General features: G+C 38.7%; 1 long non-coding RNA gene across 1 annotated transcript in view; it reads left to right on the forward strand.

Moving 5' to 3' along the window:
- LOC122688015 overlaps positions 1–27,230 on the forward strand; it is a 61,392-nt gene that overhangs the window by 31,946 nt on the left and 2,216 nt on the right. Inside the window, exons 11-13 of the long non-coding RNA XR_006339300.1 lie at positions 13,019–13,210; positions 16,792–17,768; positions 24,344–25,766. This is a non-coding gene — a long non-coding RNA (uncharacterized LOC122688015). The remainder of the gene's footprint in view (positions 1–13,018; positions 13,211–16,791; positions 17,769–24,343; positions 25,767–27,230) is intronic.

Consider the following 27,230-nt stretch of genomic DNA (forward strand, 5'->3'; position numbering starts at 1 on the left):
TAGAGTCTTAAAAATCTATTCTTTGTAATATGTAAGTAAGCCATAATCATATTCTTTTCAAATTTATTTTTTTAACTTTAAATGCTAAGTTTTAATGCTATAGGCCAGAACTCTCCATTGGAACTTTCTGCAATAATAGAAATCCTGTATAGCCACACTGTCTAATAAGGTAACCACTAGCCACATGTAGTTCGTGAACACCCCAGAAACGTGACTTCTGTGATTGAGGAACTGAATTTTCATCTCTGTCGAGTTTTAATTCATTTAAATTCAGTAACCACCATATTAGCATAGCTGTAGACTATTGGAGAAGAGAATGGCAACCCATTCCAGTATTCCTGCCTGGAGAGTCCCATGGACAGAGGAGCTTGGCGGGCTACAGTCCATGGGGTCACAAATAGTTGGACACGACTGAGCCACTAAACCACCACCATCAGACTATTGAAAGTATCAGTGTTTTAAGTACCAGTGTTCAAGAGTGGCTGAATGAAAAGATGCTCAACATCACTCATTATTAGAGAAATGCAAATAGAAACTACAATGAGATATCACCTCACACCAGTCAAAATGGCCATCATCAAAAAGTCTACAAACAAAAAATGCTGGAGAGGGTGTGGAGGAAAGGGAACACTCTTGCACGTTGGTGGGAGTATAAATTGATACCGCCACTATGGAAGACAGCATGGAGATTCCTTAAAAAATTAGGAATAAAACTACCATATGACCCAGCAATCTTACTCCTAGGCATGTTCCCTGAGGAAACTCAAATAGAAAAAGACACACGTATCCCATTGTTCACTGCAGCACTATTTACAATAGCTAGAACATGGAAGCAACGTAGATGTCCATTGACAGATGAATGGATAAAGAAGTGGTGGTACATATACACAGTGGAATATTACTCAGCCATAAAAAGGAATGCATCTGAGTCAGTTCTAATGAGGTGGATGAACTTAGAACCTGTTATACAGAGTGAAGTAAGTCAGAAAGAGAAAGATAAATATCTTATTCTAATGCATATATACGGAATCTAGAAAAATGGTATTGAAGAATTTATTTATAGGGCAGCAGTGGAAAAACAGACATAGAAAATAGACTAATGGACATGGGAAGAGGGGAGGAGAGGGTGAGATGTATGGAAAGAGTAACATGGAAACTTACATTACCATATGTAAAATAGAGAGCCAACAGGAATTTGCTCAGGAAACTCAAACAGGGGCTCTGTGTCAACCTAGAGGAGTGGGATGGTGAGGGAGATGGGAGGGAGGTTCAGAAGGAAGGGGCTATATGTATGCCTATGGCTGTTTCATATTGGGGTCTGACAGAAAACAGCAAAATTCTGTAAAGCGATTATCCTTCAATTAAAAAAAAAAAGTAGCTGAAGTGTAAGGTGATTCTTAATTATACAAGGATAATTTTTTAAAAAGATATTAAGAACTTTTTATCATGCATATGTTGAACTAATTTTAAAGCACTTTTATAATAGAGTAGCATATATAACTATGTATTGAATATACATATTCATGCATATATATTTATATATAAACCAGAAAGAATTTGCAAGACTTGGTTATGTAGTAATATTACACAAAAACTGAAAATGTTGTATGGCTGAAAAAAAAAATGTGCTGTTGTCAGTGAGTATTGGTACCTATCTAGCAATGAAGCAAAAAATTTAAAAATAAATCCCACCATACATGCAATACCAAAAAGCACAGGTGGTACTGAATTTTAATGAATCTTGATAACTAAAAATGTAAGGCACGGTAAAATAAGTTTGATTGAATTCTTCTGAAGGTAACCATAATTCTTGAAGACAGTTCACCAAAAAGAAGCTAACTATAAATAAAATAGTAATTTTGAAGAAAATTCAGTGTCATGCTCTGGCATTCAGAAAAGTAAATATTGTGTACCTACTAACAGGTGAATGAGGGTAATAACTTGTTTATCTAAATTGTTAATAAAATAACTGAAATTTTATCTCTGATCAGTCTTGTGAAATAAGATTTACTGTTCAGTTTTAAGAAAACAGAATGACCAACAAGCTCTGAAATCTCTGTTTTTGGAGTGATGGTGCTTCTTGACATCACCAAGGATAGCATATCCCCCCTCACCTTTTATCTTTGATGCTAAGCCTTGCCTTGTCAGTATTTGCTCTTTAGATAGATAATAATTTGGAGAGAAATAGGTCTTATTCACTGGGAAATATATAGATGTATAGATTTTTCACATACACCTAACACTTCAGTCAAGGTCTAAGCATTACTGTAGGTTTGCATGTTATGTGTGTGAGGGGTGCATTTAGGAAAAGGAAGGTAGAAGATGTTTATGTATATACATGTGTGTATATATATATATATATAAAATTTTATTTATTTTTGGCTATGCTAGGTCTTCATTGCTGTGCTGGCGTTCTCTAGCTGTGGGGAGTGGGGCTCCTCTCTAGCTGCAGTGTGCAGGCTTCTCATTGCAGTGACTTCTCTTGTCAAGTATGGGCTCTAGGGAGTGTGGGACTCAGTAGTTGTGGGTCTGTCTTTGGATCACAGGCTCAGTACTTGTGGGGCGTGGGCTTAGTCACTCTGCGGCATGTGGGATCTTCCCGGATCAGAAATCTAAGCTGCATCTCTTGCAGTGGCAGGTGGATTCTTTACCACTGAGCCCCCTAGGAAGCCCCGGAAGGTAGAAAATGTTTAATCTGTGAGAGTCATGAGTTAAATGATGCAGGTCTGAATCCCATTGCATATGCTATTATGATAAGGAGCAAAATCCAAGACAGCGTGATAGGTTGTATTTAAAAATTATTTATTGAACCAAGCCAAATCTTAAGGTACATTTGGCACAGTGAGGCACTAGTTCTGTAGCTCTGAAGTATTTCTTCATTGCTGCTAAATCTATAACTGTGGTTTGACAGGATGATAAAGAATTATGTTTTTGTTCTTTCTACCATTTGTTTAAAATTTGTTTGCAAGTGTGTGCATTGGAAAGAAACACAAATCAAATAGTCAAGAGATTGTGTTATTCTTCTGCCTCTTCCCTTTTATCTCTCTGTGATCTGCAACAAATAATGTTCTTGGATCTCAGAAAATTAGATATATGTTTTCTATGAGGCATTTAATTAAGAAATAATTCCTTGAGATGAAAGAGACAAAGCATTATACAAGCAGTACTGTTTCCAGAAGAGACATATGTATTAGTTTCCTAAGTTTGATCTAACAAATTACCACAAACTGGATGGTTTAAACCACAAAAAAAAACTTATTCTCTCATATATTGTGTGTGTTAGTTGCTTAGTCATGCCTGACCCTTTGCGATCCCATGGACTATAGTCCACAAGGCTCGTCTGTCCATGAGATTTCCCAGGTAAGAATACTGGAGTGGGTAGTCATTCCCTTCTCCAGGAGATCTTCCTGACCCAGGGATCGAACCTGGGTCTCCTGCATTGCAGGCAGACTCTACTGGCTGAGCAACTAGGGAAGACCTCTCTCAAATACTGGCTTGGCCAAAAGGTTCGTTCAAGTTTTCCATAAGACATTATGGACAAATCCAAATGAGCTTCTTGGCCAACCCAACAGTTCTGGGAATTGGAAATAGAGATATTGATGGGGCCATGCTGACTCTGAAGGCTCTAGGGGAAGATCCTTTCTTGCCTCTCCCTCATCTCTGATATTGATGGCGATTCTTGGTGTTCTTTGGCTTATAGATGTGTCATTCCCATCTCTGTCTCTTTCTTCTTGTGATCTTCTCCCCTGGGTGTCAACGTCTCTGTGTCCACATTTCTCTCTTCTTATAAGGACACCATTCTAATCCCGCATGACCTTATCTTACCTTGAGCACATCTGCAGAGACCCTGTTTGTGAATAAGTTGCCTTCACAGCTCTTGGGGTTTAAGAATTGAATGTATCTTTTAGGAGACACAGCTGAACCCACAGGAACACCAGAAGGCACAGTCTATTTCTGGGGAAGGAGGCACAAGTCTCAAATAAAGGAGTGATTAAATCCTGATATCTAGACACAATGAGGGAGGAATAATGGACACCCAATATGAACATATTTCATATCTATTGATATAAAAGTATGTACACATACTTTCATTGTAAATGCTAGAAATATAAACTAAAACAGAAAAGCCTATTTTAGTTTGAATGAAATCAACTCATTTCCATGGAAAGGCATGAAGGAGGTCTCAGCAGGGAGAAGTCAGCTTGAAGAGTCCCAGAGCCTCCATGAGCTGACCTTTAACTTGGACTCACCACAGGCCCATGACTGCCCTCAGTCTTGAATTCTCAGAGAATGGGATCTTAATAGTATTTCCCAATTGTTGACTCCCCATGTGCAACCTCAGGTTAGTGTGGTTCAAGGGAAGTGAATATAGCAATGGAGTGTCCTGTCCATTTCCAGTAACACCCCTTAGAGCCAGGCTGAAAAGAACAGTACTTGTTTAAAGTTCAGTTCAGTCCAACTCAGCTCAGTTTAAAGTTCAGCTCAGTTGTGTCGAACTCCTTGCAACCCCATGGACTACAGCACTCCAGGCTTCCTTGTCCATCACCAACTCCTGGAGTTTGCTCAAACTCATGTCCCATCAAGCTGGTGATGCCATCCAATCATCTCATCGTCTGTCATCCCCTTTCCTTCCTGCCTTCAATCTTTCCCAGCATCGGGGTCTTTTCCAATGAGTCAGTTCTTCACATCAGGTGGCCAAAGGTTGGAGCTTCAGCTTCAGCATTAGTCCTTCCAATGAATATTCAGGACTGATTTCCTTTAGGGTTGACTGGTTTGATCTCCTTGCAGTCCACAGGACTCTCAAGAGTCTTCTCCAACGCCATAGTTCCAAAGCACCAATTCTTTGGTGCTCAGCTTTCTTTATAATCCAACTTTCACATCCATACATGACTACTGGAAAAACCATAGCTTTGACTAGACAGACCTTTGTCAGCAAAGTAATGTCTCTGCTTTTTAATATGCTATCTAGGTTGGTCATAACGTTTCTTCCAAGGAGCAAGCATCTTTTAATTTCATGGCTGCAGTCAACATCTGCAGTGATTTTGGAACCCCAAAAATAAAGTCTGCCACTGTTTCCACTGTTTCCCTATCCATTTGCCATGAAGTTATGGTGCCAGATGCCACAATCTTCATTTTATGAATGTTGAGTTTTAAGCCAGCTTTTTCACTCTGCTCTTTCACTTTCATCAAGAGGCTCTTTAGTTCTTCTTCACTTCTGCCATAAGGGTGGTGTCATTTCCATATCTGAGGTTATTGATATTTCTCCCGGCAATCTTGATTCCAGTTTGTGCTTCATCCAGTCTGCCATTTCGCATGTTGTACTCTGCATATAAATTAAATAAGCAGGGTTACAATATACAGCCTTGACATATTTCCCAATTTGGAACCAGTCCAGTTACTTCTTGACCTGTATACAAATTTCTCAGGAGGCAGGTATGGTGGCCTGTTATTCCCATCTCTTGAAGAATTTCCCACAGTTTGTTGTTATCCACAGAGTCAAAGGCTTTGGCGTAGTCAGTAAAGCAGAAGTAGATGTTTTCCTGGAACTCTCTTGCTTTACCTATGATCCAACAGATGTTGGCAATTTGATCTCTGGTTCTTCTGCCTTTTTAAAATCCACTTGAACAAGTTCTTGGTTCAGGTACTGTTGACGCCTCACTTGGAGAATTTTGAGCATTATTTTGCTAGCGTGTGAGATGAGTGCACTTGTGTGGTAGTTTGAATATTCTTTGGCATTGCCTTTCTTTGGGATTGGAATGAAAACTGACCTCCATTCCTGTGGCCACTGCTGAGTTTTCCAAATTTGCTGGCATATTGAGTGCAACAGTTTCACAGCATCATCTTTTAGGCTTTGAAAAAACTGAGCTGTAATTCTTTCACCTCCACTAACTTTGTTCACAGTGATGCTTCCTAAGGCCCACTTGACTTTGCATTCCAGGATGTCTGACTCTAGGTGAGTGATCACAGCTTTTGTTAGGTCCATACCATTTCTGTCCTTTATTGAGCCCATCTTTGCATGAAATGTGCCCTTGGTATCTGTAATTTTCTTGAAGAGATATCTAGTCTTTCCCGTTCTATTGTTTTCCTCTATTGCTTTTCATTGATCACTGAGGAAGGCTTTTCTTATCTCTCCTTGCTATTCTTTGGAACTCTGCATTCAGATGGGTGTATCTTTCCTTTTCTCTTTCTCCTTTTCGCTCTCTCTCACTTCTCTCCTCCTGTACAACATCAGGAACCTCCGTCCATAGTTATTCAGGCACTCTGTCTATTGGATCTAATCCCTTGAATCTATTTGTCACTTCCATTGTATAATCCTAAGGGATTTGATTTAGGTCCTATCTGAATGGTCTAGTGGTTTTCCCCACTTCCTTCAATTTAAGTCTGAATTTTGCAATAAGGAGTTCATGATCTGAGCCAGAGTCATCTCCCAGCCTTGTTTTTGCTGACTACATAGAGCTTCTCTATCTTCAGCTGCAAAGAATATAATCATCTGATTTTGGTATTGACCATCTGGTGATGTCCATGTGTAAAGTCATCTCTCGTGTTGTTGGAAGATGGTATTTGCTATGACCAGTGCTTTCTCTCAGCAAAACTCTTTTAGCCTTTGCCCTGCTTAATTTTGTACTCCAAGGCCAAAGTTGCCTGTTACTCCAGGTATCTCTTGACTTCCTACTTTTGCATTCCAGTCCTCTATCTTTTATGGGTGTTAGTTCTATAAGGTCTTATAGGTCTTCACAGAAACGTTTAACTTTAGCTTCTTTGGCATTAGTGATTGGGACATATACTTGGATTACTGTGCTATTGAATGGTTTGCCTTGGAAATGACAAAAGATCATTCGTGTTTTTGAGATTGCACCCAAGTACTACATTTTGGACTCTTTTGTTGACTATGAGGGTTACTCCATTTCTTCTAAGGGATTCTTGCCCACAGTAGTAGATATAATGGTTATCTGAATTAAATTCACCCATTCCAGTCCATTTTAGTTCACTGATTCCTAAAATGTCGATGTTCAGTCTTGCCAACTCCTGTTTGACCACTTGCAATTTACCTTGATTAATGGACCTAACATTCTAGGTTCCTATGCACTATTTTCCCTTGCTTATTTAGTATTTTTTTAGAGAGGGGTGTCTCCTCCTGTCAGAAGCTACACTGGAGCCAGATGAAGTTTCTGAGTCACCTGCTTAAGTGTTTTAGGACATTGGGTCTTGCTAAGTAAGGTGCATCTATCTCCCCAAGAGACAGGTATTTATTTACTTGAGTCAACCTGACCTGTCTTCAGAATAGTCAATGATTTGGATCAAACAACCACATATAGTATAATTTCAGAATTAGAATGAACATCTTTTTCTCAGTGCTTCCTGAAATGATGCTTGTGGGTAAGTTCTCTGGGGTGGGGGGGGGGGTGGGGGAGGAACCCAACTAAATTATATCAGAGCCCTTGATATGGGACCAAGACTAAGCATATACATATTATTCTCACAGCTTATGCATATCCAGTTCTTTCTTTCAACGGATGTCAGAGAAAGAAGGATTCCTGAAGCAAAGTCGAAAAACACATATTTGCACAGTCCTCATTATCCATGGATTCGATTTTTTCAAATTTGCCTACTCACTAAAATGTATTTACGTGTGTGTTTTAAAATTATTATTATTTTTGGCTGAGCTGGGCCTTTGTTGTGGTGCGTGGGCTTTCTCTAGTTGCCCGCAGCATGTGATTCCTGATCAGGGGTGGAACCCGTGTCCTCTGCATTGGGTGGCAGATTCTTAACCACTGGACCACTAGGGAAGTCCCACTAAAATGTATTTGTAATCCCCGCATCAATACATGTGGGGATTTCATGGTCGTTTGCAGAAATAGGCAGAGTAGCAAAACACTTCAGTCAATCTGTACACGAGCGCCCAAGTGAAGTGGAACAAGGTGACACTCGGCCTTCGTGTTTCTGCTCTTGCACTGGGTACAGTGTCCTTTTCACGGTCCATTTAGTGCCACCTTTTTCTCATTTTTTATATTTTTCGTTGGTGATTTTCCTGTTTAAAGTCACCTCAAACATTGTGTTGAAGTGCATTCTAGTGTTCCTAAGAGCAGGGCTTATATTATAGAGAAAATCAGTATGTTAGATAAGCTTCATTCAGCCATGAGTCACAGTCCTGTTGGCTCTGAGCTCAACATTAATAAATCAACAATGTACATTGAATAGGGTATCTTTAAACAGAAACACACATAATACAAGATTATGTATTGATTAGTTGACAAAAATGTGACCACAGGCTCTCAGGAGACTGACCTTGTATTTCTCTAAGAGCAATGGATCAGTATTCCCTAATTCAGTGTTTATAATGACTGTGTAGAACAAAACTTCCATGAATAATGAGAATTGATGGCATATATACACACATGTATATATATCCACATGCAAAAAAATGAAGTTGAGTTCCTACCTTATATTATATACAGAAATTAACTCAAAATGCATAAAAACCTAAATGGGAGAGCTAAAACTATAAAACTTGGAATAAACCTTAGGTGAAAATCTTCATGACATTGGATTTGGCAGTGATTTTTTTCTATATAGCACCAAAAGCACAGGTAAGAAAATGAAAGATAATTGTGCTGCATCAAAAATTTAAAACTGCATCAAAGGACACAATCAAAAGGGTGAAAAGACAATGCGTGGATTGGGAGAAAATATTTGCACATCATTTGTATTTGATAGGGGTTAGCCTCCAGTGGCTCAGTTGGTAAAGAATCCATCTGCAATTCAGGAGACCTGGGTTCTATCCCTGAGTCGAGAAGATCCCCTGGAGAAAAAAATGGCAAAACACTCTGCTATCCTTGCCTGGGAAACCCCCTGGACAGAGGAGCCTAATGGGCTGTAGTCCATGGGGTCGCAAGAGTTGGGCACAACTGAAGCGACTCAGCACGCAATCCTATGATTCAGCAATTCTACTTCTTGGCACAGACCTAAAGAAGTGGAAGCAGGATCCTAAAGAGATGTCTGAACACACATGATTATATCAGCATTACATACAGTAGCCGAAGAAGGCCACCCAAGTGTCCCTCAACAAACGGAGTGGATGAAACGTGGCATATACATACAATGGACATACATAACATACATACATACAATGAATTCAGCCTTAGGAAGAAAAGTCTGATGCATGCTGCAACATGAATGAAACTTAAGGACATTATGCTAAGTGAAATAATCCATCACAAAAAGATAAATATTGTACACTTCTACTTACATGAGGTACCTAGAGTAGGTCAAAATCATAGAGACAAAAAATGGAATGGTAGTTTCCAGGGACTGAGGGGAGGGGAAAACGGGGCATTATTGTTTAATAGGTACAGTTTCAGTTTTGAAAAATAAGTTCTAGAGATAATGGTGAGTCAGTACAATGTGAATGTAATTAGTACTACTTAACTGTACACTCAAAAATGGTTAACAGGGCAAATTTTATGTCACAGGTATTTTGCCACAATTAAAAAACATATAGCTTACTATAGAGGAATTTAACACTATAATACATTCTTTTTAAAAAATTTTTATTGGAGCAGAGTTGATTTACACTGTTTTACTTTCTGCTACACACCAAAGTGAGTCAGATATATATATATATATATCCACTTTTTAAAAGATTCATTTTCAATATAGGTCATTACAGAGTATTGATACATTCTTATTCTATCGTTTTAACCAATACAGCTGCTCAGTCAGTTTCAATGGCATATAACTGATAAGAGTATGGAAAGGAAATTTTAAAAAATCTATAAAATCTAATGTTTTATACAAATGTTTTCCAGAGGCCAGTAAAATTACTTTAAAGGGAAAAACTTATGTTTGAAAGAAATGATACGTTTCTTTTTAAGAAGAAATGACACTTGCTTACCTCACTTCTAACACACTGGGTTCTGAGAATAAGGTTCAGTGTTTTAGGAAAGCTTTGGTGTTTGAGAAAAACATTTCTGCCACAACCTGCCATTTATAGAGAATTTTAAGAAAGGTAATACATTACTTTCAAAACACACACACAAAATATTCACGCACACATTAAGAGCAGCTGTGAAGTTCTTGGAGCAGAAGAGATAAAACAGGAATGTCCTAACGCTTATTTTACAGTTCATGCCTGTGTGACCTCAATTTGCATTTGCAAATGACTTGTTTTTGGAAAAAAAGTTTGTGTGCTCAACTATTTATTTTGCATACTTCAATTCGTACCGGACACGCATAGTAGTCAGTGCATGGTACGTGACTGTTACTCGGCAGCTGATATCTGCAAGTCTTATCTGTTAGGTGAATGTCCCTTTGGTCCACTGGTTTCTCCTCTGCTCAGTCATGAAACTCTGGTAACAGTGAAGGGCTGACCTCTGTGGACTGAGTTAAGAGCAGCGTGGCGTATGGAATGCTTTCTTATCTTCGGTGATTGCAGGTGAAATGCCTCTGGGAAGACGTTTTCTCAGGTTACAGACTATGCTTTAGTAGTTGGTGGAATGATCTGAGGTGTGGGAGAAAAAAGCCAGTCAGGGCCGCTATGACTGTATTTGTGTTAATGTATTACTTCACAGCTTCAGTATGAGGCCCTGGAGGCACGTTTTCAGGAATGCACAGCGGAGTGGAAAGAACCCGGGCTTTGATGACAGACAGGTCAGGGTTTGAATCTGGCTCCTTTAAAGACGCTGTGACCTTAGTTCAGTGTGAGCTTAATTAACCTCACTGGGCTTCCCTGGTGGCTCAGATGGTTAAAAAAAAAAAATCTGCTTCCAATGTGTGAGACACGGGTTCTATCCCTGGGTCAGGAAGATCCCCTGAAAATGACTACCCACTCTAGTATTCTTGCCTGGGAAATGCCATGGACAGAGGAGCCTGGTGGGTTATAGTCCATGAGGTCACAAAGCGTCGGACACGACTGAGCAACTAACACACATACATACACACTGATCTCTTCGGGCTCTTTAAGCTGGAAATAACAAGACCTATATGTGAAAGATTATGGTGTGGTAAGACAATATATGAAAGGAACATGATATATGAAAGATGCTAATGATGTATGAGGAGAGATACTATATGAAAAGCAAGTCAAGTGTTTGGCATATAGTATGTGCTCAATAAGCGATGGCTGATATTGCCATTTAATTAGGTTCCTATTGCATTTGAGAAGGGTCTCTAGGAAAGGTAAGATGTTCTTTGAGAGTTCAAAGAAGACTCCTCACCCTTGAGGGATGAGAGAATCACGAAGGGAACTTCAGCTCTTTACTTCCTATAGCAGTGATCCCCCAAATAGTGATTTTGATTCCCAGATTTTTTAAAACATTATCTCCATAAATGTTAATTGAATAAACATTTTCTACTGTTTGATTTTTGGCTTTGCTGGGTCTTTGCTGTTGCTTGGGCTTCTCTCTAGCTGCGGCAAGTAGGGGCTACCCTTTATTGCAGTGTGCGAGCTTCTGCTTGCGGTGGCTTCTCTCATTGCTGAGCATGGGCTCCGGGGCCTGGGCTTCAGTAGTTGCTGCAAGTAGACTCAGTAGGTGCGGCTCCTGGGCTCTGGAGCACAGGCTTAATATCTGTGGCACACAGGCTTAGCTGTTCTGCAGCCTGTGGGATCTTCCCGGATCAGGGATCAAACCCATGTCTCCTGCATTGGCAGACGGACAGTTTACCTGAGCTACCAGGGAAGCCCTGATTTGGAGCTTTTAATTACAATCTGATAGTTTCAGAAGGATGCCAAAAATAAGATGGAAAAATTGAGAGACTACACTCTCTGACACTAGGTTCGTCTCAAAGATGAAACACAAATTTCTCGAGAGCAGACTCAAGGCAGTTGGTATCATTATTATTTTTTATTCACAACTTTCCTATGTTGAGTAAAATATACCCTGTTAATTGAACAGGCTTGAGTTCCCAGGGAAGACTCAGAATGAATTACTCATGTTTTTGCTACTAGAGTTGCATAGAGATGTAAACTTACTGCTTTACATGAAATCTGCTAGAGAGATTTAAAATTTATCAGTCCTCTTAGCTTTGCTGCTTTTAAGACCACAAAAAAATGACCTGTCTCAGAGAAACTTGCATATTACAATTCAGTTTTTAGACATGGCAGGAGCTCATCCACAGTGGAATTTATTTCACATTACATTTGGGGCATGCATGAGATTTAAAAGCAATGCTTTTTCTCTAAAGTACTCACTACAAAAGATATATCACACATACTCAGGCTATTTAAAACTCAGCAAGGGGAATATCAACAGATTTTTCTCCAAGAATGCTCTCTGATCAACCGAGGAAATAAAATCTTTCTTATGAAAAGCAAGGAATTGAAACAATTCCGGTGTATTAAAGCCTAGGGGTACCTATCCTGGTTGGTTGGAATTTTTGGCAGCTTCAGATATAGAGGTAGTATTTATATGGGTGTATGTGTATTGAATGCTATTTTTGCCTTTATGAATGGTTTTCTCACTTAGACACCTTCAGTGTTTTTAGGAATATTTATGTTCCCTGATAGTTCAGCTGGTAAAGAATCTGCCTGCAATGCAGGAGACCCCGGTTCGATTCCTGTGTTGGGAAGATACCCTGGAGAAGGGATAGGCTACCCACTCCAGAATTCTTAAGACTTCCCTCGTGACTCAGATGGTAAAGACTCTGCCTGCAATGTGGGAGATCTGGGTGCAGAAGATCACTTGGAGGAGGGCATGGCAACCCACTCCAGTATTCTTTCCTGGAGAATCCCCATGGGCAGAGGAGCTTGGTGGGTTACAGTTCATAGGGTCCCAAAGAGCAGGAGACGACTGAGTGACTAAGCACATAAAATAACAAAATAGCTTTAGTGATTTTTTTTTTTAGCTTGAGTTACTTATGCATCAATCAATAATCCCTCAATCGTAAGTAACTGAAATCAAACTAGTGCTATTTTTCTATATAGAAATCTATAGGCTCTTCAATTGGGACATTCCAGGGATGACTAGCTTCAGATACGGTATGATCTGATTTAAAATTATCATAAAAAATGCCTTTTATCCAGGGAATCCTTGAGCACTGTTGATGGAACTGCTGCAGCCACTATGGAACACAGTGTGGCGGTTCCTCAAAAGACGAAAAATAGAACTACCTTACGCAAGTCGTTCCCGGGTATACATCCAAAGAAAATGAAAACAGGATACCAAAAGATATCTGCACTACCACACTCATTGCAGCATTATTCACAACAGCTAAGGTATGGAAACAACCTGAGTGTCTCTCAATGGATGAGTAGATAAAGAAGATGTGGAATGTATAAATATATAGGTCACACAGTGGAATATGATTCAGCCAGGAGGCAAGAAGGAAATCTTGATATTTGTAACAACATAGGTGGGCCTTGAATGCATTATGCCAAGTGAAATAAGCCGGATAGAAAAAGACAAATCCTATATGTAGAATCTGAAAAAGATTAAAACAGTCAAATTCATAGAAACAGTAGAAAAGTGGTTGCCAGGGGCTGGGGTGAGGGTGCAATAAGGAGAGGTTGGTAAAAGGAGGGAACAGACTTTCAGCTATAAGAGAAATAAAACATGTTGGAAAAGGTAAATATGTAAATATATGCGGTGATGAGTGTGAATATTAACTAGATGGGAGCAATGCTTTCATGATGTATACTTTAAATAGCTCACAATTTTTTGTGACAATTAAACCTCAGTAAAGTTGAACAAATACTTTTTCCCCTTCCACTCTTAATACATACATATATGTGTATGTATCTTATTGGTTTTATTTCTCAGAACAGTCAGGAGTAAAGGGAAAAGAGCATTGTTTATTTTTCCGTATTTGTTTTTATATATATTGAGAGAGAGAAGAGAGATGTGTTATGTTCCCCAGGAGACATTTGCAGTGTTTCCTACTTTCCAAATACCACGTTGTTTCACTCTTCCTTTCTTTGCCTGAATCCTGTTCACTTTTGTGATTTTTTCTACTGAGGGGCTCAGTCACAGAAAACTGCCTTGTTATAAAATCTTTTCTTAACTTGGCCTTCAGCATTATTTTTCCTCTTTGGGATAAATAAAATAAAATGGTAATAAATGAATAAAAATATTATCTGAAGGCTGTCAATAATAAAACCTGAAAAAGTAGACTGATTGGTTTCTTTAATTCAGTTTCTGAGCTGTAAAATAGGTCTAAACCAGCCATTGAGTTGGCTACCAAGATATAACTTCTACCTCTAGATCTATAACACTCTAGTTCTGTAGCACTAATTCAGTCCCCTGTATTATTACTATAACTAATCTTCTCTTATTCAGGAGCACTTTCCCAATTATAGAGCAATGTGTGTTTTTTTAGCACCAGTGTTTATGTGGTAACTTCCAAGAAAAAATTTTAAAAATTGCTCTAATTGGTGCATTTTAAAAATGGAGATATGGTAAGTAGGCCCTTATGATAACAATTGTGAATAGCTTTTTATAATTTTTAGAAATCTAAGTATAATTTTCCAAACACAGGATTTTTTATTTTTTTACTTCTCAAAAATTTGAAACATTAAAAAGGGCTTGTGTCTATTGGCACAAGGTCTTTAAATACACCAATTCATTTAAACATCCATTACCCTTCTCTGGAGACAAAAGTGATTCTCAGAACATCTGAAGACCTTTCCTTTAATCGCAGATCAAGTTAACTGGGATTCAAACTCAGGTCTTTCCAGACTAAAAGCACCTGCTCTTTAGGAATAACAGTCCCATGTTCTACTATCATACACAGAAAAGACTCTTAATTTGCCTTCAAAGTTAATACTTCTGAATACTCATATTAAAAATTCTGACATAAAGTACAAAACATGTTGAGTGTTTAGAACATGAAATTACTAAGTTCTGGGCAAGTCATTTAACCTTTTCTGAATTTCAGTCTATTATAAAAGGTAAAAAAAAATATATATATATAAAGCTTGCTTCACTAATTTGTGAAGATTAAATGAGATAAATAAAGTTAATTTCTTTGTTTCATTCCCTGTGGGAGTTTGGATGAATGGCACTCTGGTACCATAGAAACCACTGCTGAGACATACCATCTCCATATATTACAAATTAGAATTCCTCCTGGGAACAGAAGAAGTACTTTAGGATGTAAACATCTACCAGTTGGAAGGTTAAAGATCATTTTTCATATTCTCATGGGCAAATTATTGTAATCACATGAATATACATGCTGGCATAGGATCCCTGAATGGAATGTTTTTTAGTAAATAAGTAGAAGTGGATAATTAGGAGCCTGGGTTCCTGGTTGGGGTGGGGATGACTGACTTCCTTGGGACTGACGTCTGGGTGTTTTGTGTTGTTGAACGTGAAGAGGGAAGGGAACACAGAAAGAGGTCTTCGTGGAGGAAGATGAACACGGCCAGGTCAGAGCTCTGCCTACACTGCATTTGTGTAGGGCTTGCGGGGGCACTGGTCCCCTCAGAGCTGTGCCTGCAGTCCTTAACCCCCCTCTCTGCACAGCCGTGACCTCCTGGTTGTAACGGCAGTGGAAGGGACACAGGGCTGCTTTCTCTCAATCATGTCCTCTGTGCAGACTGGTCTAGGGGCCTGCTGTCCAGCCTCTTCACTTCAAGTCAGTGTTTGCTGTCTCCTCTCCTTTCCCCTTGTAGGATATTTGGTCCTGCCCCAAATGCCCCTCAGATGCTTAGTTCATGCCAATCGGTCTTTGATGTATGGTCCTATCCAGAGTGCCCAGAAGACATTTGATCCATTTACCGGATAAATTTGTTGCTGTTTAGTCCCTCAGTCATGTCCAACTCTGCAACCCCATGGACTGCAGCATGCCAGGCTTCCCTGTCCTGCACTATCTTCTGGAGCTTGCTCAAACTCATGTCCATTGAGTCAGTGATGTTATCCAACCATCTCATCCTCTGTCATCCCGTTCTCCTCCTGCCTTCAATCTTTCCCAGCACCGGGGTCTTTTCCAATGAGTCATTGGAATGAGTCATCCCAATGAGTCTTCGAATCAGGTGGCTAAAGTATTGGAGCTTTGGCATCAGTCCTCGAATGGAATCATCAGACCATGGAATGAAGTGAACGGTTCTGGACAGATTGGGGCCACAGTCCAGACCTGTTGGTCATTCCCATATGATGCTGCTTTGGTGGTGCTTCAGAACCAATAACGTGTCTCTCATGAAAAGGGCCAGATTGGATATGCTGAAATTTTATTTCAGTTTCCATTTGGCAAGAATTGTGAAGGTCTTAACTGAAACAGTACTATTAAACAAGGCTCCATCTCTTTCCATCCATCAAATCTGAAGCTATTTCATTAGGGCTACTACTGAACTTACTCAGGAAACCTAATCAGCAATAAAGAACCTGACTGATCAGTGGAATATGAATTTTACTGCTGTGTGGAGACATGGTTTTATGGTGCCATCAGGGAAAATCAGGTCTAATTGGGAAATGAGTGACTTACAGCCTTCCTTGCATCATTCATGCTGTCCATGCAGGCGCCACGCCAGAGACTGCTTCCTCTTAGACTCAATCTAATTTTTAAACTTTCCCTGGATTTCTTGTTTCTCTTAGATCCTACATCCGACATAAATCTAATGCGTCTAGCATATTTTTTGGCTCCTTAACAGTTCCTGAGAAATCCTGTTCTGTTTTTTTTTTGGCTGAAGGTTGTGAAAAGACCAAAATGGGGTGGGGAGAGACATTTAGACCATGTACAGACTGTAATTCAGATTGTTAGGCTGGTCCATACATGCAGAAGGAAGAAAGCCATCCATCAATACTTCAACACTAAACATGTAATCCTATTTCAATTATATGATTTTTTTTTTTAATCCAGAGGAAATCTGGCTCGTAGATGAGGACTTCCAACTTTCCCTGTCCTGAGAGAAGTTGTTGATGAAGGTTCCACGGGAGTACACGGGATATTGCTGCTGCAGCCGTGAAAGGAGCCAGAGGAAACTGACCAGAGAACAGGTCCATTTCCGGCACTCTGTCCTCACATCAGAGTGGGTCTCCTATCAAAGTGGATGTGCTCCCGAGCAGGGCAGCATTATTAAAATGTCCCTTTCCTCTGGCACGCTACATCTTCAGATGGCTTCTTCCGTGCCTCATCCAAGTCCAGTCCCTCTCACACCAGTGGGTCAGAAAATTAGGCTCATTTCTTTTGGAACCGGTTGTTTCCCACTGCGTAGACATATGCTACATGATATTGCATTTTACAGTTTATTTTACATCAAGACATTTCTATGCCCTGATTCATATGTTTTGTGTTGGAAAAGTATGATGGCTGCATTATGTTGATGGAAATCATTGCTAAGAGGCACAAAACCTGATTTCAAATTTTGGACAACAAATCTATCTAATTAACCTTGGTGGATGCAAAAATCTTTGGGTAAAACAGAAATGTTTTCCTCTGGTGTGGAGCAGCTGAACATGTTTTTAAATGAAGTAGGAACAAAAGAGAGACTTCCAAATGCATCCAGAAAAGAAGCAGATTTGTTTTACACGATCAGACTCCAAGGAGAACCTCTGAGAACAAACTTGGTCATCCCCAGAGATTTTGAAGTTACTGGCAGCAGTCAGGTGGAAAACAGGACATCTTATTTGGGAAATGCACTTAAATATCTTCTAATGTAATAAACAGGCAGGGACATTTCTCCCAATCTGACATGTACCGTTGGAAACTGCAAAGGGAACCCCTGCAAAATGCAGGTGATGGGAGTCAAATCCAAATGAAATACCAAGTCTGGGAAACTGAAGTCAAGTGCCGAAATGTTTAGTCAATGGAAAGTGCACATGCAGACCCTTCATGAGGTTAGAACTGACTATTATAATTAGAGCTAAATGGAGATAAACCAAATGCTTTCTAAGAACTTTGCTATCATGTGATTTAAATATTTTTTTAAGTTTTTTTATACTACAGTATAAAAAGCAACAATAAAGGCAATGAAAGAACAGTTTCTTCCCTCTGTAGAATCATACCAGATTTAAAGCAAAAAAAGGTACTATCAAATTAAACTTCAAAACAAAGCAACTAGGATTGAGAAATACCATCCTGGACAGACGTGCATGTTCAGCTGTGTCTGACTCTCTGCGACTCCATGGGATTCTCCAGGGAAGAATAGTGGAGTGAGTTGCCATTTCCTCCTGCAGGGATCTTTCTGATCCAGGGATCTTGTGTCTCCTGTATTGGCAGGTGGATTCTTTACCACTGAGCCACCTGGGAATCCCTAGGAAATAGAATTTTTAAGCTAGACATTAGTAGTATGAAACTAAATTGAAAAACAAAGTTGTCTGGTGTTGAAGAGCTCTTTCAGGGGTTGGAGGAACTTAACTCCAGTTTCCACTCTACTAAAGAAGTTATTCTGTGATCTTCATTATATCACTTAATCTTTTCAAGTCCAAGTTTCCCTATCTACAAAATTAGGGTATTAAGACCCAGTGCCATTTGGCACTAGTATTTTCCAGGTTTTTGAGATGTTATATCAAACAAATATTGGCTCAAATTTAGAAATCTCATAGAAGAACTTTTTATGAGAATGGGATAGGAAATTTGCCCTAAATTATTCAGAAATCTGACTTCATATTTATTACACATCATTTTGAAGGATAAAAACTCATGAAGAGAAAGAAATTGTTAGAAATTATTTAACTCATTTAATTTACATTAGTTATGAATTCATTTGTTTTGTGCTGGTATAAATGAACCACCAGCAGAACAAGTACCCCACATTTTATGAATATTTATTGATGGGAATATTTCTTCAAACAGACTAAAGAAGAATCAAAAGACCATCCAAAACTATGTGGATATGGCTGTCTTTCTGCAGTCTCTCAGTCTTCGTACACAATCAAGGACTTATGGTGAGGAATGTGTCCTCAAAGATACCTAAATTTAGGGCAAATTTTTACCCCAGAGATGGAGGAAACAAAAAGCAAGACTTTTTTTTTTTTTAGTATAATAGAAATATCCTAATTATTAACTTCTCTGACACTGATAGCATTTATGTCACCTCAAACCCTTGACTTTCATATGTGCTTGATTCGTACATACTAAAAACATTGATACTAAATGATTTTCCACCTGAGGCTTTTCGTTTTCCTCTTCAGTGAACTGGTCTGTAAAAAAATGTGGGAGCTGTTTTGCTAGCCTTTGCTTCTTCCTTTAACTCAGCAAATAAAGTTTAACATTGGGTGTGTCCTTACACAATTTTATCAAGCATGTGAAAAACTTCCTGGTACAGTTTTCTGACCAGGAGAAGTACTTTTTTCTTTTTTTTAATTCTGATCCCGCCCCCATTTGAAGGGAGATCCATAGGTGTAGTTGTGCTGGACTTTCTCTACTGCCAGTGGAGCAACTTCTCTGATTGGTGAGTTTGGAGAAATCTAGAATTTTCTCTTTAAAGGAAGCCTGGCTACAGAAAGTATACATTTAACTCTGTTCCTTCAAACTTCCAGTGTTCTGAAGGCTGCCTGTACCTGGATGAATAAGTGTTTAAAACTGGAATTCAATGATAGGAAGCCCACTTTCCTCCTAAGTCATATCCTTCAGGCTAAACTTTGTCCACAATAAAGGCAAAAATTTGGTCCCCACCTACCTTAATCTTTTGTATTGTTTCTTAGTTGGCTAGGAAGACAGTATATTTTTAAAAACTGGATCCTCTTAATGATTCCTTAAAGTATCTATATACTCCTTTGTGAAAAATTGGAAAATAGGAAAGATGAAAAAGTCTTATTAGATACCCAATTGTTTAATCTTTATGGCCATGCTGTGAATACAGACTAATCCTCCAAATGAATTATTAAATGACATGCTTTTAAGGAATAAGAAAGATGCCTAATTCTCTATGGATTGTCCTGGTATAATGCAATTTGGCATATAGGAACTATGGAATCAGCCAGACTTGAGTTTTACATACTGATACTACAACTTAACAGCTGTACAGTGTTGGAGATTTCTCTTAATCTGAACTTCAATTTTTTTCAACAGTAAAATGAGAATAATACTAATCAGTCCATAATTAAATGGATATATATGAGGAGATCGATAAATGTTAGTTCAAACTTCTCTCATATATACTCCTTTTCATCAAAGAGATTGTACAAAATTTAATTATGAACTGTATGGTCATATTTTGGCAAACATTTTCTGAGGGAAGCATTCTCGAGGATGAGATGTGACAAATGTAAAAACAGGTAAATATTTACATGAAGGGTATATTGCAGAAAATAGAAGTTTGTCTAATTGAAAGAGTTATTCTTTTTTGTAAAATTTGCAAACAACAAAAATAAAAGTCACCTCCAAACTTAATTCTTGCAGAACAAAGTTGATTGGAATAATGCTTTCAAGTGTACAGTTCTTTGATGTTCAGAGACTTCTTACCATTAAAGAGGGTCCTTTCTCCTTTCTGTAACCAGTCGTGTTCATTAGAATATCTTGAATGATTTGAGTTCCCTTGAAAGGACTGCTGAGATGATCTGGAACAATCCCCTCAAGTCTTTAGACCCTCTACACTTAGAAGAGCTAGTTAGTTTCCTATGGGAAACTTAATCCCTTTCTGTTCACCTAAATTCAGAGATGCTTAACTTTGCTGTTCATCTGAAACTTTTATGAATATTTTTTTCAAAATACATACCACCAGAGATTCTGATTCAGACATTCTGGGATGGGCTATAAGTATGGATAATTTTAAAAAATTCTCTACAGACAAGTTTGAGAAATAAAGGTTCTTTATTTCACCACTGCTGCAAATTTTTCAGTTTATATTGGATGGATTCAAGGCAGTCCAGGGGAATCCCACAGTGATCATCAAGCAGTACCCTGAATTCTTGGCGGAACCCAGAACTAATCTTATTTGACAAATTTCTATAGGGTATATGCCAAGATTCACTGCCATTTCTGCAAATTAGGGGGTGTGCCAGGCTAGACTTTCCCTATGTGGTATCCGAGAGACTAATCCAGAACTAATTTTTTTCCCCTGGTTTGTTAAAAGTATTGTAGTTTTACGTGATTCACTTATTTGATTCCATCAGTCACCATTGCCTTTTCTTTTTTTTTTTCCTGAAACTTCTCAGCAAAATGTTGAATGGAACTCAAGAATGCCATAAATATTCTTTGACGACTCACCGATAATACTGTGTTCTTTCAGTTACAGACAGAATTTAGTAAAGAATACGCCTGCAATGCAGGAGGCGCGGGTTCAATCCCTCTGGAAAATCTCCTGGAGGAGGAAATGGCAACCCACCCCAGTATTGTTGCCTGGGAAATCCCATAGATGGAGGAGGTTGGCAGGCTACAGTTCATGGGGTTGCAAAAGAGTCAGATGCAACTTAGCGACTACATAACTTCCCACCTGGTTTACTTTACATGTGGATAAAATCTGGTTGGAGGTGGTGGAGGCTTATTCAAAGTCTCTCCAGATTTGACTTATATCCTATAGGATTTAGACCTACAAGGAATTCACCAGGGTGGAGAAACAAGTAAAGAGCCAGCACATTTGGTGAGCTCACAAGATGGACCTGATGTTGCCTGGCAGTCTGGATTGAGGGACAATGAGGAGGGTTCACTTTTCAAGGTAGGATGTGGTCGCTCCATCTTGCTGCTGAACACAGACACCCTTCGAGGTGGCGGTTCTTCAGGGAGGTATGATTAACTGAGCAAGATCGTTCTCTGTTGTGGTTTTGGAAGAACAACTGGGTATGATCACTGTGTTTAAAGAGCACATTTGTTTGGTCTAAATACCAGTGTCTGTCCATAACTACACCCACAGTTTAGATTAGTAATTCATTTCATTTCTGATTTAAATGCATTCTCTGACTCTTATAGAGAACTATGTCCGGGGAGGAGAAAATTACCAGGGCATCCACCCTCCCCCAAAACCTTCCGGCAACAGAAGACTTTTACTTGCTTAGCATATGACTTTAGAGAACCACCCCCCCCCAACCGCCCCCAGCTTGAAAATACTAATTTTTTCATTAAAGTGCCAGAAAATTCAAACCAAGAGTTTTAAGCCGTGGTTTTCACATACTATTAAAAGCTCTATAATAAGCAACTTTTGGAATCAGGATGAAAGCTAATTATAGAAGTTCTTTGCCATGGCTGTTTCTATTTACATCTTCAAAACCACAGAAGCAAATACTGTAGACTTTCCTAACACATCAGCGTCTTCTTGTCCTTAAGTTTCTGACTTCTTTGAAGCTGCTCTTAAATCTTCCCCTTGAAATCCCATTGTGGTTGACTATTTCCAGTTGAAGGACAATTTCAGTTTATAGTTTGTAGTTCAAGTGAAATATTCTTTCCCTATAATGCTGAATCTCAAGACACACTCAAATCAGACAAAAGAGCAAAGCCATTGCACCTACAGTCCATGTTATCCAGGCTGTTTCATGTGTGTTTAGTCTTTCTGGGATCATTTGCTTCATCAGTAACAGCAAAATACAGAAGAAATATAGTCAATAACATAAAATATCTGTTATGGTCTGATCTTTGCCACTAGGAAAATGCAAAGGTAACATTTGGGTTGATTTTTAAGAAAAAGAAAATTTTGAAAGTGAAAGTAACTGTACAGAGCAAAAAAAAAATCTCAAGATATTTCGACGTCCAGCTGAATTGGATGCTTTTGTTCCGGTCTTAGGAGGCTCTGTAGCCAGCTTACTTGGTGGCACGTGACTCGGTTGGCTTGGAGAGTCGACTGATGATGAAAGTCTTTCTCTCCAGTGCCCAGCCCCACAGACACACCCAACTGACCTTGAATTAAGCAGTACCCACCCACGCCATGATTCCCAGTCTTGCTTGCACATTAGAATCACCTAGGGAGCTCTTAACACTCCCTGTACCTGGTAATTAAATCAGACCAATTAAATTACCATCTCTGGGGGGCGTGGTCCGGTCATAAGCACCTTTTAAAATTTCCCAGGTGATTATAGTGGGCAGCCAAGATTGTAAAACCCCAACTCTTTGTCTAGAGAGCATCCATCCATGAGACTCTGATTCCTTTGGCATTTCTATTTTTTCATTTTACCAAAAATGGGGTAATAGGCTGCCTAGAACTCTGAGCAAGTGTTCCATTTAAAAAAAAAAAAAATTCTGACTTGGACAAACAGACTTATAGAAAATGAGCAAAAGACAAAACAAAATGTCTACCAAAGGTTTGTAATTTCATAAATCTTGATTTTGTAATTGTACAATTTTCTAAAGGCAAAAATTTTATGTACCAATTATATAATATGGCAATAATGATAAAGAATTTAATTCTCAATTCCTTTGGGATTGTAGGAAAAAAGATATTTCTAAAAAAGTTTTTAATTGAGTAGAGTTGATTTACAATGTTGTGTTATTTTCTGGTATACAGCGAAGTTATTCAGTTACATATATATTCTTTTTCATATTCTTTTCATTATTAAAGGATATTGAATATTGTTCCTTGTGCTATAAAGTAGCGCCTTGGTTTTTATCTATTTTTGTATATAATAGTTTATATCTGCTAATCCCAAACTCCTAATTTATCTCCCCATCCCCTTTTCCTGTTTGGTAACCATAAGTTTGTTTTCTGTGTGGGTCTGTTTCTGTTTTTTAAACAAGTTTATTCGTATCATATTTTAGATTGCACATATAAGTGATATCATATGATATCTTCTCACTTCACTTATTTCACACAAACAAAAATTTCTTTTCCTGATCCTTTTAAAAACACATGCAAATATCTATTCTAGTGTCTGGCTTACTAGATACCCCAAAATGTTACCATATAGGTAGTTATGCTATTATCTGCTAGGAACTCTTCTTTTCCTAGGAAATACTTCCATGTGCTAAACTGGGAGATTCCATGTTCTTACAGGATCCAAACTGGCCAATTAAAATTCTTTTTCCTTTTCATAATTAATTGGTATATGAATGGATATGTGATCCAAATCAAGCCAATTAGAAATCCTTTCTGGATTTTCTGTTTGCTTGGATTTTGGGGCATGTGTGTGTGTATTTTACTGAAACTGAATGATCCAGTCCCCTTTTAGTTTGGGAAGCTATGACACATAGTTTAGGAGATGTTAATGATCATGGGCCATGTCTCTATAAGAAAATAAGCTACTGTCATGTGAAAGAGACTGAAGCAGAAGCAAGATGTAAGGGATGTTCTGGCCTAAATTTATCCTGTCCCTTCTTCTAACTTTTAATAAATGTATTCTTTGGATTCCATGAGCCAGTGAGGTATTTCAATTTGCATCCTTGACTCTAAATTCACAAAATTTTTTTCTAGCTTTTCCTGTTCTTATGTATAGTCATAAAGTTATGAGAATCAAAAACCCTAACATATGAACAGAATCTAATGAAACCCGATAGATACAAAGTATTCTTCAGTAGTAACTTGATTTCTGTTTTCTTCTTTTCCCAGCCCACAGCAGAAGGAAAGCAGAAGGGAAGGAGTTTTCAAAGATGTTCAGGACAACAGCCTCCAGAAATAAGAGCTCCAGTCTGATCAGGAGAGGTACAAACAGAAAAAGCAGCTCAAGTGATCCTTGCTCACTTCTGAGGCCATCAGTGGGTCCCCAGAACCGGGAAAATGTGAGAATACCTGGTACATTTCTCCGAAGTTGGTCAGACATGCTAGAGACTGTAGAACTACACCTCCCCAAAATAAAGAAGATGAGGAGAATATATTAGGAGTAACTAATAAGACTTTGCTCAGGATAGAGAAAAGCCAAGGTGTTTACATGACAAGAAACGAAAGTATTTGAAGGCTCAAATTAAACTCCTTCCATGTAGCAGTCAGGGATCTCTTTCGTTACAGGGCCAGATAGTAAATATTTTCAACTTTGTGGGCCACATGAAGTCTTAGTCACATATTTTTCTTTTGTGTGTGTGTTTGTTTTGCCACACTTTAAAAATGTAGAAAACATCCTTAGCTCACGTGATGTACAAAAGCAAGTCTTGGCCCACAGACCACAGTCTGCTGACTTGGAGCAATGACGTACTGTAGGAGATGACAGCCAGGTGTCTTTTACAAAGTTACATAAATTTACATAAATTAATGGGACAGGTGTATATGTCTGCATTTCAAGTCATCTCAAAACTACACTCCCTGTCATTTTAAATAAATGCATTCTTTGGGGATGATTCATGTAAATGTGCCTCTACTTATAAACTGGATTTTTCACCAACCAAAGTGGTAAATGTTGAAAGTAGGACTCATATACACATTTGAGAGAAAAGTAAAAGCATATCACAAAATAAGAGCTGGTATTTATTGTGAAGTTACTATGTGCCAGACAGTGTATATGTAGTTGCTCTGAATTGTCTTCTCCCAAAATTCATATGCTGAAGCCCTAAACCCTACTATGACTGTATTTGGAGCAGGGCCACTAAGGAGTCCTATATTTTTATAAATAGATCTTTACTGACTAGAAATATTTAAGAGGGTGTTAGTCACTCAGTCGTGTCCAACTCTTTGCGAGCCCATGGATAGGCTTTTCTGTCCATGGAATTCTCAAGGCAAGAATAGTGGAGTGGGTAGCCATTCTAGGGATTCACTATTCCAGGGATCAAACTCAGGTCTCTTGCATTGTAGGCAGATACTTTATTGTCTGGTCCACCAGGGAAGTAATTAAGTTTACAATGGGCGCACAAGAATGGAGCTCTAGTTCATTAAGACTGGGGTCCTTCTAAGAAGAGGAAGGTACCCCAGGAGTGTATGTACACAAAGAAGAGGCCGGATGAGATTGCAATAGGAAGGCTGCTGTCTGCAAGCCAGGAAGAAAGTCCTCCCTGGAAACCAACTATGCTAACACATTATCCTTGGATTTCCAGCCTCCAGAATTGTAAGAAAATAAGTGTCTGTTGTTTAAGCTACGTGGTCTGCTGTATTTTATTGGGGCTGCCTAAGCAGACGAATACAGCATTATTTAAAATAAGTTAAATCCTAAGATATCCTTGAAGGAAGGTGTTATTGTTATCCTTACAGAGAAAACCTAGAGGCAGAGAAAGGTTAAGTAACACACCCAGTCTTGTCTAGCTAGTCAGTGGCAGGGTTGGGATTTGAACCCAAGCAACATAATCCAGGGCTTAGGTTCTTTCAACCAAAGTGAGCCAGCTACACTGAGGCTCTTCTGTGTTTTATATTAAGGATGGCTTCCCACTTAAAGAAACAAAACCCAGAGGAATAGCTAGCTAATGCAGAACAGTGGTTCTTACAGTACTCTAGCACATGACCACCTGAGGACTTCTCTACATCTTAATCATACAAATTTCACTGCTTCCAAAAGGAGCAAAACAAAGTAGAGATCAAATAGCCTATTGCTTGGTGGAATGGTTTTTGGAGTCTTCCCAAAAGTAGAAATACAAAGCAGATTTTATTTTTCTCCTTATACATAATATATGTGCACTTGTAATGTATACCATGGCAACTTTGGTATACATTTTTATATAAACCATTTTTTTTTCAAGATGTGATGTATAATAAAGATTGATTTTCCAGAATAAACTGGTCTTCCAGATTTTTATAGCTGTGAAGGGGATAAAGCAGACATATCCATGCAAGCCAACCTTTATTTTGGCAGTCCTTCCTTACGCTCCCTCTCTCCTCTGTTGCTCCTGATCTCCGAACTTAGAATCCAGCTTTGGCTAATCCTCAGTGGTACACTAGAGAAATGCTCAGACTTCTAGATTAATTCTGAACTGAATTAAAGTCTGATTACACAGCTGAAGATCATTGCAGTGATGGGAAAACCATGGCTAACATGGGCAGGAAGTATCATGATAGGATTCCCTTACTGTCAACACTTGCGCTTACCTGGCCTACAGTTGAATAATCAAACATGTAGCCTCTGTGGTCTCGAATGGGCTCATCTGAATATTCTGAATGAAAAATGCCAAAGCAGATTGCCTCAGGAGTGTGTGCAATGATTACACATACTAAACCAGCCCTCTTTGGAGCAGTAATAGATAAAATGACATTCATTTCACTGAGTCCCCGAGAGCCTGAAATTTTCGTCATACAGAAATGGCTTTCTGAAATGTCTAAGTAGGCATTTTTTATTACTTTTCTATAAAACATGCCCTGAATACTGATGATAAATATCCATTTATCATCAAAGCCTGAACTGTAAACAAAGCCTGAAATGTAAATATTAGGCTTTATCATCTATTAGAAAAGGAGACATTTTTTGAGAAACCTTAATTACATAAGCCTGACTGACTCAGTACAAAAATAATTATATTATTTTTCTTTCATTCTTTTCTTATAAGATTGATATTCAAAAGTGTCAAATCTGTGATGGGAGTCC

The sequence above is a fragment of the Cervus elaphus genome, chromosome 32, assembly GCF_910594005.1.
Source record: "Cervus elaphus chromosome 32, mCerEla1.1, whole genome shotgun sequence".
NCBI classification, from domain to species: domain Eukaryota; kingdom Metazoa; phylum Chordata; class Mammalia; order Artiodactyla; family Cervidae; genus Cervus; species Cervus elaphus.